Source organism: Colletes latitarsis, chromosome 3 (genome assembly GCF_051014445.1).
Source record: "Colletes latitarsis isolate SP2378_abdomen chromosome 3, iyColLati1, whole genome shotgun sequence".
Lineage (NCBI taxonomy): Eukaryota > Metazoa > Arthropoda > Insecta > Hymenoptera > Colletidae > Colletes > Colletes latitarsis.
In genome coordinates, this window is record NC_135136.1 from 40,998,332 (window position 1) to 41,011,169 (window position 12,838).

Genomic DNA, 12,838 nt, shown 5'->3' on the forward strand with positions numbered 1-12,838 from the left:
TCCCCGTATCTCTGCCAGAAGACTAATCTCGACGACCGATCCGAACGAGAAACCGACCAAGGATTCGAATTGATTCGCGCTGGGGGGTTGAAACGAGCGTACAACAGGGTTGAAAAATAGCTTCTGTAGTTATTTCCCAATAAAAACCATTTAAATCGTGGGTACACAGACGCGATTAATTCGTAGGAAGCTTCGTGCGTTCGAAGTTTATGCTCCCGCGCATCTTCTCGACCAATAAACCCTCGAGATATCAATCATTCTACAGAGAACTGCTGAAATACAAATTAAGCCGGTAATTAACTCCGACGCTATTAATTCTCAAACACACGTTTATCAAGCCTTCCCGCAACCTTTCTAATCTATTCTATCAACCCCCGTAGCTCGTACCCATTTACATCCTGCGCATTCTACCGTTCACGCGAGCATTGTTCGTTCAGTTAAAAATGGACGAAGCTCTGTTCCAGTAAAATCGGGGAGCAAAACCAACGTACAACAATTTGGTTTAAACGTCGGGACGAAAATAATTTTGACCATCTCTGCTTTCGTTTAAAGCATCGACCAATGCACGTCTGTACTGCCACGCTAAATTCGAACGTGAGTCCCACCAGGCCTCGGTTTTCCGGACGCCATTCGCGCGTATATACACTTTCGGAGTAATTAATGTAAGAATTGACTGCAAGCAGCCACGCTATCCCATATGCACCTACTCAATGCCTGAACCGTAATCTAATTTTAGTGAATTCTATTGCCAGCCGCGAAAGCCGCGTTTCCTTCTTCGGAAGCCTCCGCAGCAAAGGGAAACAACGCTCGCGAATTTGTTCATTATTTTACAGTAGTGCAAAGGTACCCTTTTTTATGTGAAAGTTTCTTCGAACCTGTCTTTGCTATCGAAGAACCTTCACACCCACTCGAAACCATCCGGAACAGGGTCAGGATGAAGATGCTACGCACGTGGGAGGGTTCAAGCTAAAGGTAGCAAAAAATTCAAAGCAGTGGGCGTAAATTGCCGTTGAGAAGTTCCGTAGGATTTTATTAAAAAAATTGTTAACCGTCCACGCGATTTCTCGTACGAAGAATGGTAAGAGAAATCGTAACCAGGCGAGTAAAATTGTCAACGCGTCGAAGAAAAGAGCAAATTCGTTTTCACGTCCCGACCTTGAATACGAGTCATCGTGAACGGAAATGAGCGACAAGGGGATGGGAGGGGAGGGTGGAAAAAAAGGTCGAAACACCACGAGTACGGAGGATCCTCTCGGTGGCCTCGGTGTCCTTTGTAGGGAACGGTCCAGGGTTCGGGGGAAATCGGGGAAAGTTTGCGCAAGAGCGTGCGGGCCATTGTGGGCCGAGGGAGCGAAAAAAGAAAGTTAAAACCTCGTGAGAGCATTGTTGGTTGCGTCACCGGCGGACTATTCCTCCGACCCTCCCCCCTTTTCTTTTCTTTCTCCTCGAGCCGGCGAGGCCTCGCGTATAATATCAAAATTTATGGCAGCGACCGCACCGGGTCCCCGCTATAGTCCAGCCAGAGCTTCTTCTCTTCAGCGCCTACTGGTTCCTCTCTTCTTCTTCTTCTTCCGTCGTCGACACCTTCCTGCATCGTTCGAGATTTCCAAACGTCGAGGTCGTGACTCGCAGATCCTTTTAAACGGAGGATCCCGTGAAAATCCCAACGACCTCGCTTATTAATAACCGAGTCATGAGAACGGGCGCACATGCGGGGCAGTTTGCGTGCCAAGGTAATCAGTATAATGATCAGTGGCCGAATTGACGTATCGTCAAGATAATATATATGACGGCGCATGGCGGCAGATGTGTTGCGCGACGTGACGTGCTCTAACGCGTCATTGATAGCCCTCCGTTCCTCCTGTTTCCCCTTGATCGGCTAGCTCTCTCCTTGTCCGCCTCTTTTGCCCACCGTTTCCCCTCCTAGCAGCCACCCTCCATCAAATTTTCCTATCACACCCCCCCTCCCTCCCTCCCTCTGACCGTTCCCTTCATTTCCTGCCTTCGTAATCCTCCCCCCGATCCCCCCCTTCCGCCGTTGTCGGTCTGTCACGAACGGAAGGGACGTAATACGAACGAGGGGAGCCTCAGCCAACCAGCGTCGCGGTCTTTCAGCCTAAGAATTCTGCGCGAGCCGCGCCCAGGGCCCCGTCGATTTCCACGGAGGGAAAAAACCACCATGGCGTTTTTTGAAAAACTTCGAAGAAGACGGCAGATGGTTCCATCCGGGCTCCGCGAGAGAAAACGACAGCGGAGGATGTACTGCGTGGCGAGTACCGTCAGTGGGTCGCGTCCAAGTTCGGAAACTGGGGCCTCGGTGACTTTGATCGCGGTACGAGTTCGAGTTTAAAATTGCGACGCAGTGTCCGTGTGTACGGAACGACGAGTGTTAGGGTTGCATCGACGATGCTCGAAGCTCTGAGCAATTGATGTACAGTCAGCCGCAAGAATCTAGACTCTCTTGCAAATATTGCTGCACGTTTATGAGGATAAATAGTTGCTATGATTCGTCGAATGGAGTTGTTTTTAGGTCCGCCATAATCGCCATCTGCTCTAAAATGTCCGATCGTGAGGTATTAAAGTGCACAAGAAACCTATCGCCCTAGTTACTTTGATTTTTCATACTGCATTAGACGATACGTGTAATTAGATTTGCGAACTGGATGCACCAATTAGCGAACATTTATAGCAAACGCGAACTACGTGGGGGGTCACAGGCATATACATACGATAAATTATTATATCATTATTAGAGCCTAATGTCCAATGGAACTGTCGTTAGAACTAATTGCATGTTTAGGCTAATACGCTAAATTTCAAATTTTCATAATATTCCATTTCCAAACGTTCCCAAAATAATTCCTGTCTCGTTAATATCGATACCTAGAAATCGTTAATAGCCAGACTTTTACTTAAGTTATTCGACCATTTTCGATATTCCTGACGACTCGCGAACCAGTTTGCATAGCCACGACCGCTATCTGTCGTTCTCGCGGAACACTTTCGATTGTTGGGAGCGTGCATTAGGCCCCAAACTCGAAGAAACGATGTCCTAAAAGGGAAGTTCCGCCGCGGCGAGAGGTTTCACCGCGAAGCTACGAGCGCGCGCCATCGATTTCATCGCGGACACGGGCGATTACAGCGGCACGGGGGGAGAGTTAGGTTCGCTCGGCGCGAACCTAAACGCGTCCGGGACGTCAACGCTTGGCCGGTAGCGGCGGGGCGAATTTCTTCCAGCGGCAATTATCGGCATTTAATCAAAACGAGCGGCCATTAAAGGTATCTAGGTAAGCGATCTAGGCGGCCGGGACAAACGAGCCGATGGAATGCTTCCAGGGAAGCGTGCTCCGCGGCCACCGACGGTGATCGAAAGCGGTCCTCGGCATCCGATCGGCACGTCGATGAAATTTGTTGACGCGACGAACGAAAAACGGGATTGTGACGCGTCGTCGGACGACCGCCGCGAAACAGGAGCAAGAACCTCGAACGAATTGCAGGTTAACACTGGAATCCCGTGCGTTTTTGCACCGGGACCCGAGGGCCCGACCTGGAATCCGCCGCGGTGAACAATTACAATTAAGAGCGGTTAGCGAATTACCGAATGGCCCAGGCACGCGGCGCGCGGACCGATCGCTCGCGGACTACGCGCTTTTCTTCGAAACCGCAATTCCCCGTCGTTGGACGGTGCCGACACGATGGGAAAGCGTACTCGCAAATTTCCTCTGTCCCCACCAGCCTTTCGAGGGCACTGCTTCTTGTGAAAAGAAGCTACTTATTTGTAAGAGAGATCTAAATTTATAGTGGCAAACGCTGCTTTCGTTATCCATCAAATAAAACAAAATATGTAAATACCGTGCAGAAATTCGCGGTATTTACAAATTTCCTATGTCCCTAGCAATCTTTCTATTCCACCAATTCTTGAAAAAAGTAGCTGCTTATTTGCAGAAGAGGTCGAAATTTATTTGACGAACGATGCTCCGAAAATATTCTAATAGTGAACGCAGCCTTCGTTATCCGGCGAATAGAACAAAATATGTAAATACCGTGCAGAAATTCGCGGTATTTACAAATTTCCTATGTCCCTAGCAATCTTTCTATTCCACCAATTCTTGAAAAAAGAAGCTGCTTATTTGCAGGAGAGGTCTTAATTTATTTGACGAACGATGCTCCGAAAATATTTTAATAGTGAACGCAGCCTTCGTTATTCAGCGAATAAAACAAAATATGTAAATACTGTGCAGAAATTCGCGGTATTTACAAATTTCCTATGTCCCTACCAATCTTTCTATTCCACCAATTCTTGAAAAAAGTAGCTGCTTATTTGCAGGAGAGGTCTAAATTTATTTGATGAACGATGCTTCGAAAATATTTTAATAGTGAACGCAGCCTTCGTTATCCGGCGAATAAAACAAAATATGTAAATACTGTGCAGAAATTCGCGGTATTTACAAATTTCCTATGCCCCTACCAATATTTTTATTCCACTAATTCTTGAAAAAAGAAACTGCTTATTTGTAGGAGAGGTCTAAATTTATTTGAAGAACGATGCTCCGAAAATATTTTAATAGTGAACGCAGCCTTTGTTATTCAGCGAATAAAAAAAAATATGTAAATACCGTGCAGAGATTGGAGTGCCATCCATCACGATATATAGCACGACGTCGATTCGTGAATGAATTTCGTCATCGACGAGTTCGACCCGGAGTTTTGGGAGCGTATTTGTGTTTCCAAGGAACTTGAATTTATTATTCCCGTTGCTCCGGTAAAATAATTTCACCATTTATTTTTGCGCGGGCTTTCGATTTCATCGAGAATAGTTCGAGAACGCGAACGAACGAGGGAAAAAAAGGAAAAATCAGATAACTTCGTCGGCGTTGGAACGTTTCATCGATACGGGAATTTTGATGAATAAGCGGGAACTCGGTAACGAATTTTGGCGGGAGCGTTGATCAACCGTTACGGGGAGGGTATCGTAATGCGACATTCGAAGCGTGTCGTGCGTTGCGGGTCCGGCGTTAATTTAAACGTCACGTTATCTCTCGTACGTCGCGCGTTTTATCATAAACCTCCGACCGCGAGGCGGGCGCAGGATCCGCGCGAAATTCGTGTCGCTCCTTGGCGACATTCAAAGGCTGGCATTTGCATTTGAACGTTTCCCGATGGTAAATTATTCAACGAGTGACCTGTTGTACGTAGACGTGCCTGTCTGCTTTCGGTTTCCCTTCGATTTATGTCGCACGCGCGCTACTTCGCCGTGCTTTGTCGTCTTTTCCCTCCCCCTCAACCCTCCTGGTCCCGATAAACTACGATCCGTGATTAAGGAACGCTGCTTTTAAATTACAATTTGACCCGCGAAACTGAATTCAGTTTCAAATTTCCACGAAACTTTCGGCCACTTTGAATTGTAAAAGACCGGGGGTTGGGGTCGAGGGGGATGGAACTCGCGCGATCTACGATGGTTTAGCATTATTTCCATCGGCGAAACCAACTTTAGATACAACTGTATCTCGTACGCAACGTATTCGTTGAATTAAAATAAAATTTGTACGTCGTATAACGTTTAGATACGCGTTGGCGTTTTGCGTTTCCGTAATGTTCGTGCGCCAAAATGTCCGTCCGCGAAGGATTAAAATGACACGCGTGCGGACCGTCTCGTTCGGGATTACCTCTTTTTTTTATATAAAAGTCACTGTAAATAAAAGAGAAAACGCACGAGCACCGGGTACGGAAATTTAACGTCCAAGCAAAGTCGTTTTTCCCCATTTTTTATAGAATCGAAATCATCGTTTGATCCAAGTTGGATCGCTGAATTACACGCTGGCGAACGGTGAACTAATTGTCCGGTGAATCAGAACCGCGAATTATAATTCGCATAAACGCGCGGCGCACATTGTTATCGCGAGCATCGAATTCCATTCGCAGGACGTTCCGCGTATTCCACGCGGAGACCAAACGTACGAATTTCGTTCGCTACGACGGGCATTTTTCCGCGTGCTCGTCGCCGCGATGTCGCGGATGCATTCCTCGAATATTGTGTCGAATCCAGCGACCGTCGTGCAACCTTATTTTCTTACCGGTCGACCGTGTTATCGCGGCTATTCCACTCGTTACTCATCGTTTTATTACTCGTCCTACCGGATATCTTGGCCGTCAGAGTGCAAGAACTGGTCGTCGAAACACACTTCTAACCGTATTTTTCGCGTACACGTGGCAGAACTTCATTTTCTTTAATTCCAAGAACCCGCGAACACCGGTTTCCGCGTTCGCGGAGAGAAAACACTCGATTCTACCGGGGGAAATCGAATTGCAACTTCGACAGGTCTACTAAATATACAACGTTTGATGTAGCAGAAGAATAAAAGAACGGATGATAGATGGAAATAAAAATGAAAATTTACGAGCAAGAGGAAAGTGACAGAATGCAGTTTTTAAACGTCAATCCACTGGTGCACGTTACTAGTTCGTTTCGATGTTAGTAAGCTACACGTAGGGTCTACGCTCGACACATAGGACCCTAACAAAAATAATGAGGCGTGTAATAGACGGGAAGTCACGATGTTGAAACACTGTTTCTAAATGTAACATCACAGAAGCTACAATTCAGACACTTCCACCGACCATGCAACGGTTACGGTCTTGGGAACCCTAATAAAAATAAAAGACCTCCTCGGAGACGGGAATAAGGACAGGATTTCAACGCCAAGGCGACTCTTCTTCTCTGGTAATCCTAAATTTCATCTAGGAGACTCTAGGTATCGATACTTGTACCAAACATGCGAAAACTTCTATCTATCGCTGTTTCCAAACGTCACACACACGCATAACGATATTTCTCGTGGCTACTTGGAGCGATTGCACTCTGCGTAGGGTGGCGAGAAGATTCTGACAGAAACAAAAGGACTCGTAATAGAGGGGAAGAAGACGTAACGCAGTATCCGAAACATCACAGGTCCGGAAGTTTGACACTTTCAAGAAACATGCAACGATCGCGGTCAGCCCGAGGGACCGGAGGTGACAGAAACAGAGGGACGCGTACAGGAATAGAGCGGAGAGAAGAACGAGAGAGAACGGTCCGTTTGATCGTCGAAAGGGAAGACGGTTGCTCACCTCCGTCGCTTCTTTTTCCGTCGCCTCCGTCGGCGCGGTCTCCTCCTGGTTTCCCCCCTGTGCAAGGGGGTAGTTAGGTTCCCCCGTAGTTTCAGGGCCGTTGCTGCTACGCCGGCCCCGGTTTCCCCCTCTGCCTGGCTTCTTCCCTGCACCGGGGGCCTTGTCCGTGCCCCGGCGCCGGGCCCCGTCGTGGCTGGTTCTTCCCTCCACGCGCCACCACCTCCTCGAGCAGCCTCCTGGTCGTCCGTGCGTGATCGCGGACAGTCACCGGGCCAGCCAGCACCAGACTCCCCGTGGAATGAACACGATCCGACACCCTCCACGAAACATGTGTCCTTCGCGGAAACTTACTCTGCTCTGCGAGACGACGCGACCATGCGAGTCCAATCACCATCACCCTTCTCTCGTACGAGCCTGCTCGGCAACGTTTCACCACAGCACTCCGGTACTCTCGGTTGTCCCTCTGACGATCTGTTCTCACTGTTCCCACGTTTCAGGTACGAGCGTAGTCGAAAACGGTTCACTGTGACGCGCACGGTTCGCCCGAAGCAGAGCCAGCCACGGCCAAGCCCCGTCTGCCGATGAAGAACAATAAAAAATAAGCGAGCGATTGGCTTAGCGAGTCATGAACCCGCGCGGGTCATATACGATTGTCTTCCGCGGTCTTGTCGGGCCCAGATCGGCGAACGCGCGCTCCGTGTCCTCGCTCTTGGACGCCTCAAGCCGGCATCGCGACCAAGATTCGCGTCTCCTGGGTATCTCCGGTGTCGTTCAGGGAATGCTCGCGATCGTCTTTGTTAACTGGAGCCACGAAACGTGGACAGTGTACACGGGTCTCGAGTTAGACGCTTCCCCTCCGTGGGGTCATGTCGCACGTGCACTCCGCGGCCGCGATCGGACCGTGAACCCTGGACACCGTCGTCGTCGTCGTCGTCCTCGTTGTTCGTCACCGATGGAACCGTGCTCGCGGCAGCATCCTGTCTACGATCGGGACGCGCGTCGGCTGGTACGGTTTCGTTGGCCAGCGTCGGTAAGGCCGCGCGTTCCTCGATTTTCATGGAAAACCGCGGATCCTAGGCTGCGCTGAGCGTATATCTGAAGCGAGAGATGCGACCACTCTGATCCGCGAATTCCGGCCGCTCGGTTTCGCAGCCTCCGACCGGCGGGACCAGAGCGCCGCGACGCGAGGCGCCCTGTGCACATGCGTTGAGCTTCGCGCTCTCTTTCTCTCTTTCCCTCTCGCAGTCTATCTCTCTCTCTCTCTCTGTCTCTGCCCCGACACCCGCGTCCCCCGCGTCTCCTTCTCGGGCTCCTCTCTTTACGCCCCCGTGATCCAGCACGATGGTGGTTGCGTACAGCCTGTCCTCCCTCCTTTTTTCCCCCCGTCCTTCTCTATCCGTCGCACGGTTTCCCTTCTGGCCTCCTTCTCCCGCTTCTGTTTTCTCTCCCCCGCGTGTGCTACGAAGGATCGAGGGTTGCCGGCGGAGGAGCGCTGTCACGCTGTTCCTTTCTGCGTCAACAAAGGGAGGCGTACGCTCGATAGCGTTTGATTGCCCGTATTGGACGTCTCGGTGCCCGTATTGGACGTTCGTTCCGCAGCGGAGGAGTGAAAATAAATTGGTCAGTCGACGAACGACGCGGCGACGGAATACTCGTCTACCCACCCGATGCTTTCCCGATTTATTCCCGAATTTTACTTTGACTACTCAATATCCACCTGATTTAATCGCCAGCCCACTGTTTCACGGCACGATAGATGTAAATAATGACGCATAGGGAGGGTGCAAAAACATTAAGAACCACTGGTTTCGAGTGCCGCGAAAAGGCGAAGAGTGATCGGTTCGCGTGCGAGCTCGCCACGTGCCTACGGTTCGAGCCTCGAAGAAACGTACGCGTACGCGAATCGAATTGAATGCGAGGCTCTCGAACCTCGGCGAGACGTGCACGGCCTACGAGCACGCGAGCGCAGATCGCGAGGAAAATTGCAGGAAATCTCAGACCCGTCCACGGGGCGTCAATCTTTCACCAGGGTATCGCAAACCTATCGACGGATCCACAAAACTAGGCCCACCGAAGCCCAAACGCGGGCGAAATTTCAAACTGTCGCTGGATCCTGCTGGAACTGCGACACTACGAAAGGGAGACGCGTGAAACTCGAAGCAACGTTGAACATCATGATTAGGACCTCTTCGTTTTGAGAAGATCGACATTCTGAAAAACAACGGTTTCAGGGATTGAAGGGGATGACTTGGTGACGTTGCGGGAGGGAATAATCGTGACACTTTGAAAGGATTCACTGTACTTTTGTTCGGTCGGCGACAGCGCCCTCGTCGCGAATAGAGCTCGGTGTATCTAACTCTAAACGCCCCACTAGGCAGGAAATGATATAAATAGGCAACCACGTCGCAGACGCGCACGGATGTCGATCGAGGAATGCGCGCTCGATTCACCTGCGTCGAGTATAAACGCGTGTTGCAGCCAGATACCTACGATCGAGTCAATTTCGGTGAATTCTTTCAACCTCAGAATCATTTCTAATTGTTTCTTGGCAGTTCTTGCATTGTCGAGACGCAAACTTCGTGGTATTAATATTTATCTATCACTGTGTATAAATGCAGATGTCAGGCAACTGACAATCTGGGCGACAGTAGTTGCTCTAGGAATTTTAACCCTCTTTCTAAGAAACCCACCATATTGACGTTCACATTAAAATGTAATTTTCATAACATAAATTGCAAACAAACAATATTTACGAGTTCTGTAACTCTAAATATGGAACCATCAAACTGACGAGTTTGGTAAATCCTTATTAGATCGTATAGTGGAGGTTCTACTCTACTCACCGTGTCCCGTGAGACGCGATATTGCAAGCTGTTTCGTCCTGACTATAGAATATCCCCGGTCGCATAATTTCGAGGCGCGTTACAACGATCCTGAACGTTTCTTTTTGAAATCGCCGCGCGAGCCGTAAAATTCTTGCGATTCGACGGATTCCCGATCGCGATTTACAAGAGGCGAGGACCGCGCGTCGGTATCAACACTTACCGACATGACTCTCAACTGCATAGGCGTAGGAGAAACATCAAAGCGCTCTTACCTGAAACAGTTAGAGGAATTTTGATTAATTAGTGCCGTGCGGTTTGCCATGCAACGAGGAAATTAATTACGAGGATATCGCAGACACGGGGGCAGCGCACGCGGAACGCGCTATTAAAGAGTGCGTTACACGTTATAGATATTAATTCGCGGAGGTCTCCACGCTTAGCGAGATTCCTCAGAATGTGTGCGTGCACACACGTTACGTCACGTTACTACGGCTCTAATTGCTTGCTTGAAAAACCGAACCCTTATCTTTCCGCGGCGTTCCGTTAATTGATCGTAAAATGCGTGACTGCGCTCGCGGTTTCTCGCGAAAGCGTATCCTCGAGCGCGTAATTGGAAAACGTAAACACCGTATGCGGTTCTCCTACGGAGCTGTGATTCGTTCTGCCTGGAATAACCGAGCCGCGGAGGAGCTAGAAATTTTTTAAACGCCTGGAGAAACCAATCTCCTCTACAGTTTGGTTATCCAAAACCACAAGATTCAACCTTTGCTCTAAATATTTCTTGCTACCATCAGAATGCAAACGGGTTGATACTAAATTGGTTTTGGCGGTCTGGGAGTAAGTTTTCGAGCGATGGCCGCGCGATTAGATTCGCGAGCGCGTCAAACGGGCAAATTGCGCGACGATCGCTTTTAATTAGCTGTTGCGCCCGTCTGAACGGGACGAAGTTAATAAGGCCAATAAATAAACCGGGCGCAAGGAGCGTATTAGGTGCCGCTAACGCGACGGCGAGTACGCTATTTCCGGCGAGCAGGGGAGAGGATCGCGAACGGCCAAGATTTACAGCGTAACCCAAAAGTGCTACATTTTCGGAGCTCCTGGGCGCGGATCGCGACGAAGTTAACGGTAGGGGCCGCGAAGTCAGAGGACCGTGGTGTAACCCCGCGTAGGGCATCGTCGGGATCGCAACTTCACGGCAACGGAAGTTCGCGCACGGCCGCGGTCCGCAGGAGAGGCCACGGGAAAAGGAGAGACGGAGGAAAGGCATCAGACAACGGGCACCGGCCGTGAAACAAAGCAGAAGCCGCTGCCCGTGTAATTGGACTCGCCGGGACTCCGATGCTCCCTTTAAGAACCTGCCAGACTGGCGCGGATCCGTTCCTTTTTACTTGCTAATCCAGACTTTTAATCGGTTGCGTGAGCGCTGGCGCGCTTCGACTCCCCTGCGTCCCGTTTAGCGGCCATACTTCGCCATGCTTGCAAATTTTACCGAGATTCGGGACCAAAACTCCCTCAGAAGCAACCTTTTTCTCGTGAACCTCTGTAAATTGTTTTATCGGTCTGACTGTATCGTCTACAGTAAGCTACATTTATTTATTCACTTAATTAAATACCTATTAATACAACAAGAGATACGAGCATAGAAGATTGAAAGATACGAAATATGAGACTGACCGTGAATTATTACAAGGAAAAACTCTTTTTGGGCGAAACGTCTTAAGCAACGAGTGAAGAAAAGGGAGACGGTGTGGAGGCAAATGGCGTCGATGACCGTCAAAACGGCAGCTGACCGTTCATTCGTCGATTACGGAGCAGGGCCAACGAGACGCTCGACTCGAAGAGGGCCCCTCCGGCAATCAGTGACCTCTTCCTCCTACTTCTTCGGAGGCCGGTCGTATCTCACGATCGTAGAATCGGTAGTGGTCCGCAAATGGTCGACGGTTGCGCGAGCGTGTGCCACCAGAGCTACGTGACCCAGTTTCTCGATGAAGCGCGTGATATCCGCGTGGACCATTCGCCGCCTCGAGACCTTTGAACCTTCCTCGCGAGCGAAATGTCCCTCGAATTCGGATTCTCGACTATTCATTTAATCAACATATCTCTTCAGAAAATGGTAACCGTTTGGAAATCTTGATTTGGTAAAAATTTTGAGGATTAAAATTTGGAGCACGATGATCTATGGGTCTAGTGTGACGACGATTCTTTGCACAGAACAAATATTAATAGTTACGAATATAGAGCTAATTGATATTGAGGCATTCGGTGAAGCCGTGTCCTGACGAAACTTTAGAGCAATTTCCTCCAAGGACACGGCTTACAGCCCGGAAGCCCCAACCAATATCAACTGTCAGGACCCGGGCTGCGAAAGCCCCAGGCATCTTAGCGCAAAATACGCTAATTGCAGCGCTCGATGGTATAGTTTATTATAAATTAAACGTTTCGATCGCTTCTAAAATTGAAATGAATTTTCTGCGATGGAGCAAGTATACAACAAATTCTAATGAAATAGTAATTGTGGAAAGAATATTCAGTATAAAAAAAATAATTATCGTCGGGAAAGATTTAATAGCTAACGTTCATTTTCCCCGTGTGCATAATTAGATTATAATATTAATAGAATCACCGCGTTTCTTTTATCAAGATTTTCCACAGGCAGCCGGGAAATAAATTACAAATTATTAATTGCAATCTGAAATCTCATGGAAATATGCTCGCTCGCATTTAATAGCGTATTAGATACATTGTGTAATACCGTTTTGTTCGAAGATAACGCGTTGAATACGGGTGGTCAACGTGCCGCGACCAGTTTCAAAGAAGTTTCTTCCGCCCGTTTTTCTCAAGTAATATTCGATTTAATATCGTGAGATTTCGAACTTCACGACTACGAAGAATAGTTAGAGGAAGCG

The 12,838-nt window shown here is 48.9% G+C and overlaps 1 protein-coding gene across 3 annotated transcripts in view; it reads right to left on the minus strand.

The window, feature by feature from the left end:
* Positions 1-12,838, minus strand: part of Antp (homeotic protein antennapedia) — a 151,440-nt gene that overhangs the window by 51,506 nt on the left and 87,096 nt on the right. The window contains exon 1 of one of the 3 annotated variants that reach the window (XM_076762250.1): positions 7,108-7,267. The exons of the other annotated variants lie outside the window; for them this stretch is intronic. The gene's annotated coding sequence lies outside the window, so the exon portion shown is untranslated. Of the gene's footprint in view, positions 1-7,107; positions 7,268-12,838 lie in introns of those variants that run through there. 3 annotated transcript variants of the gene reach the window in all.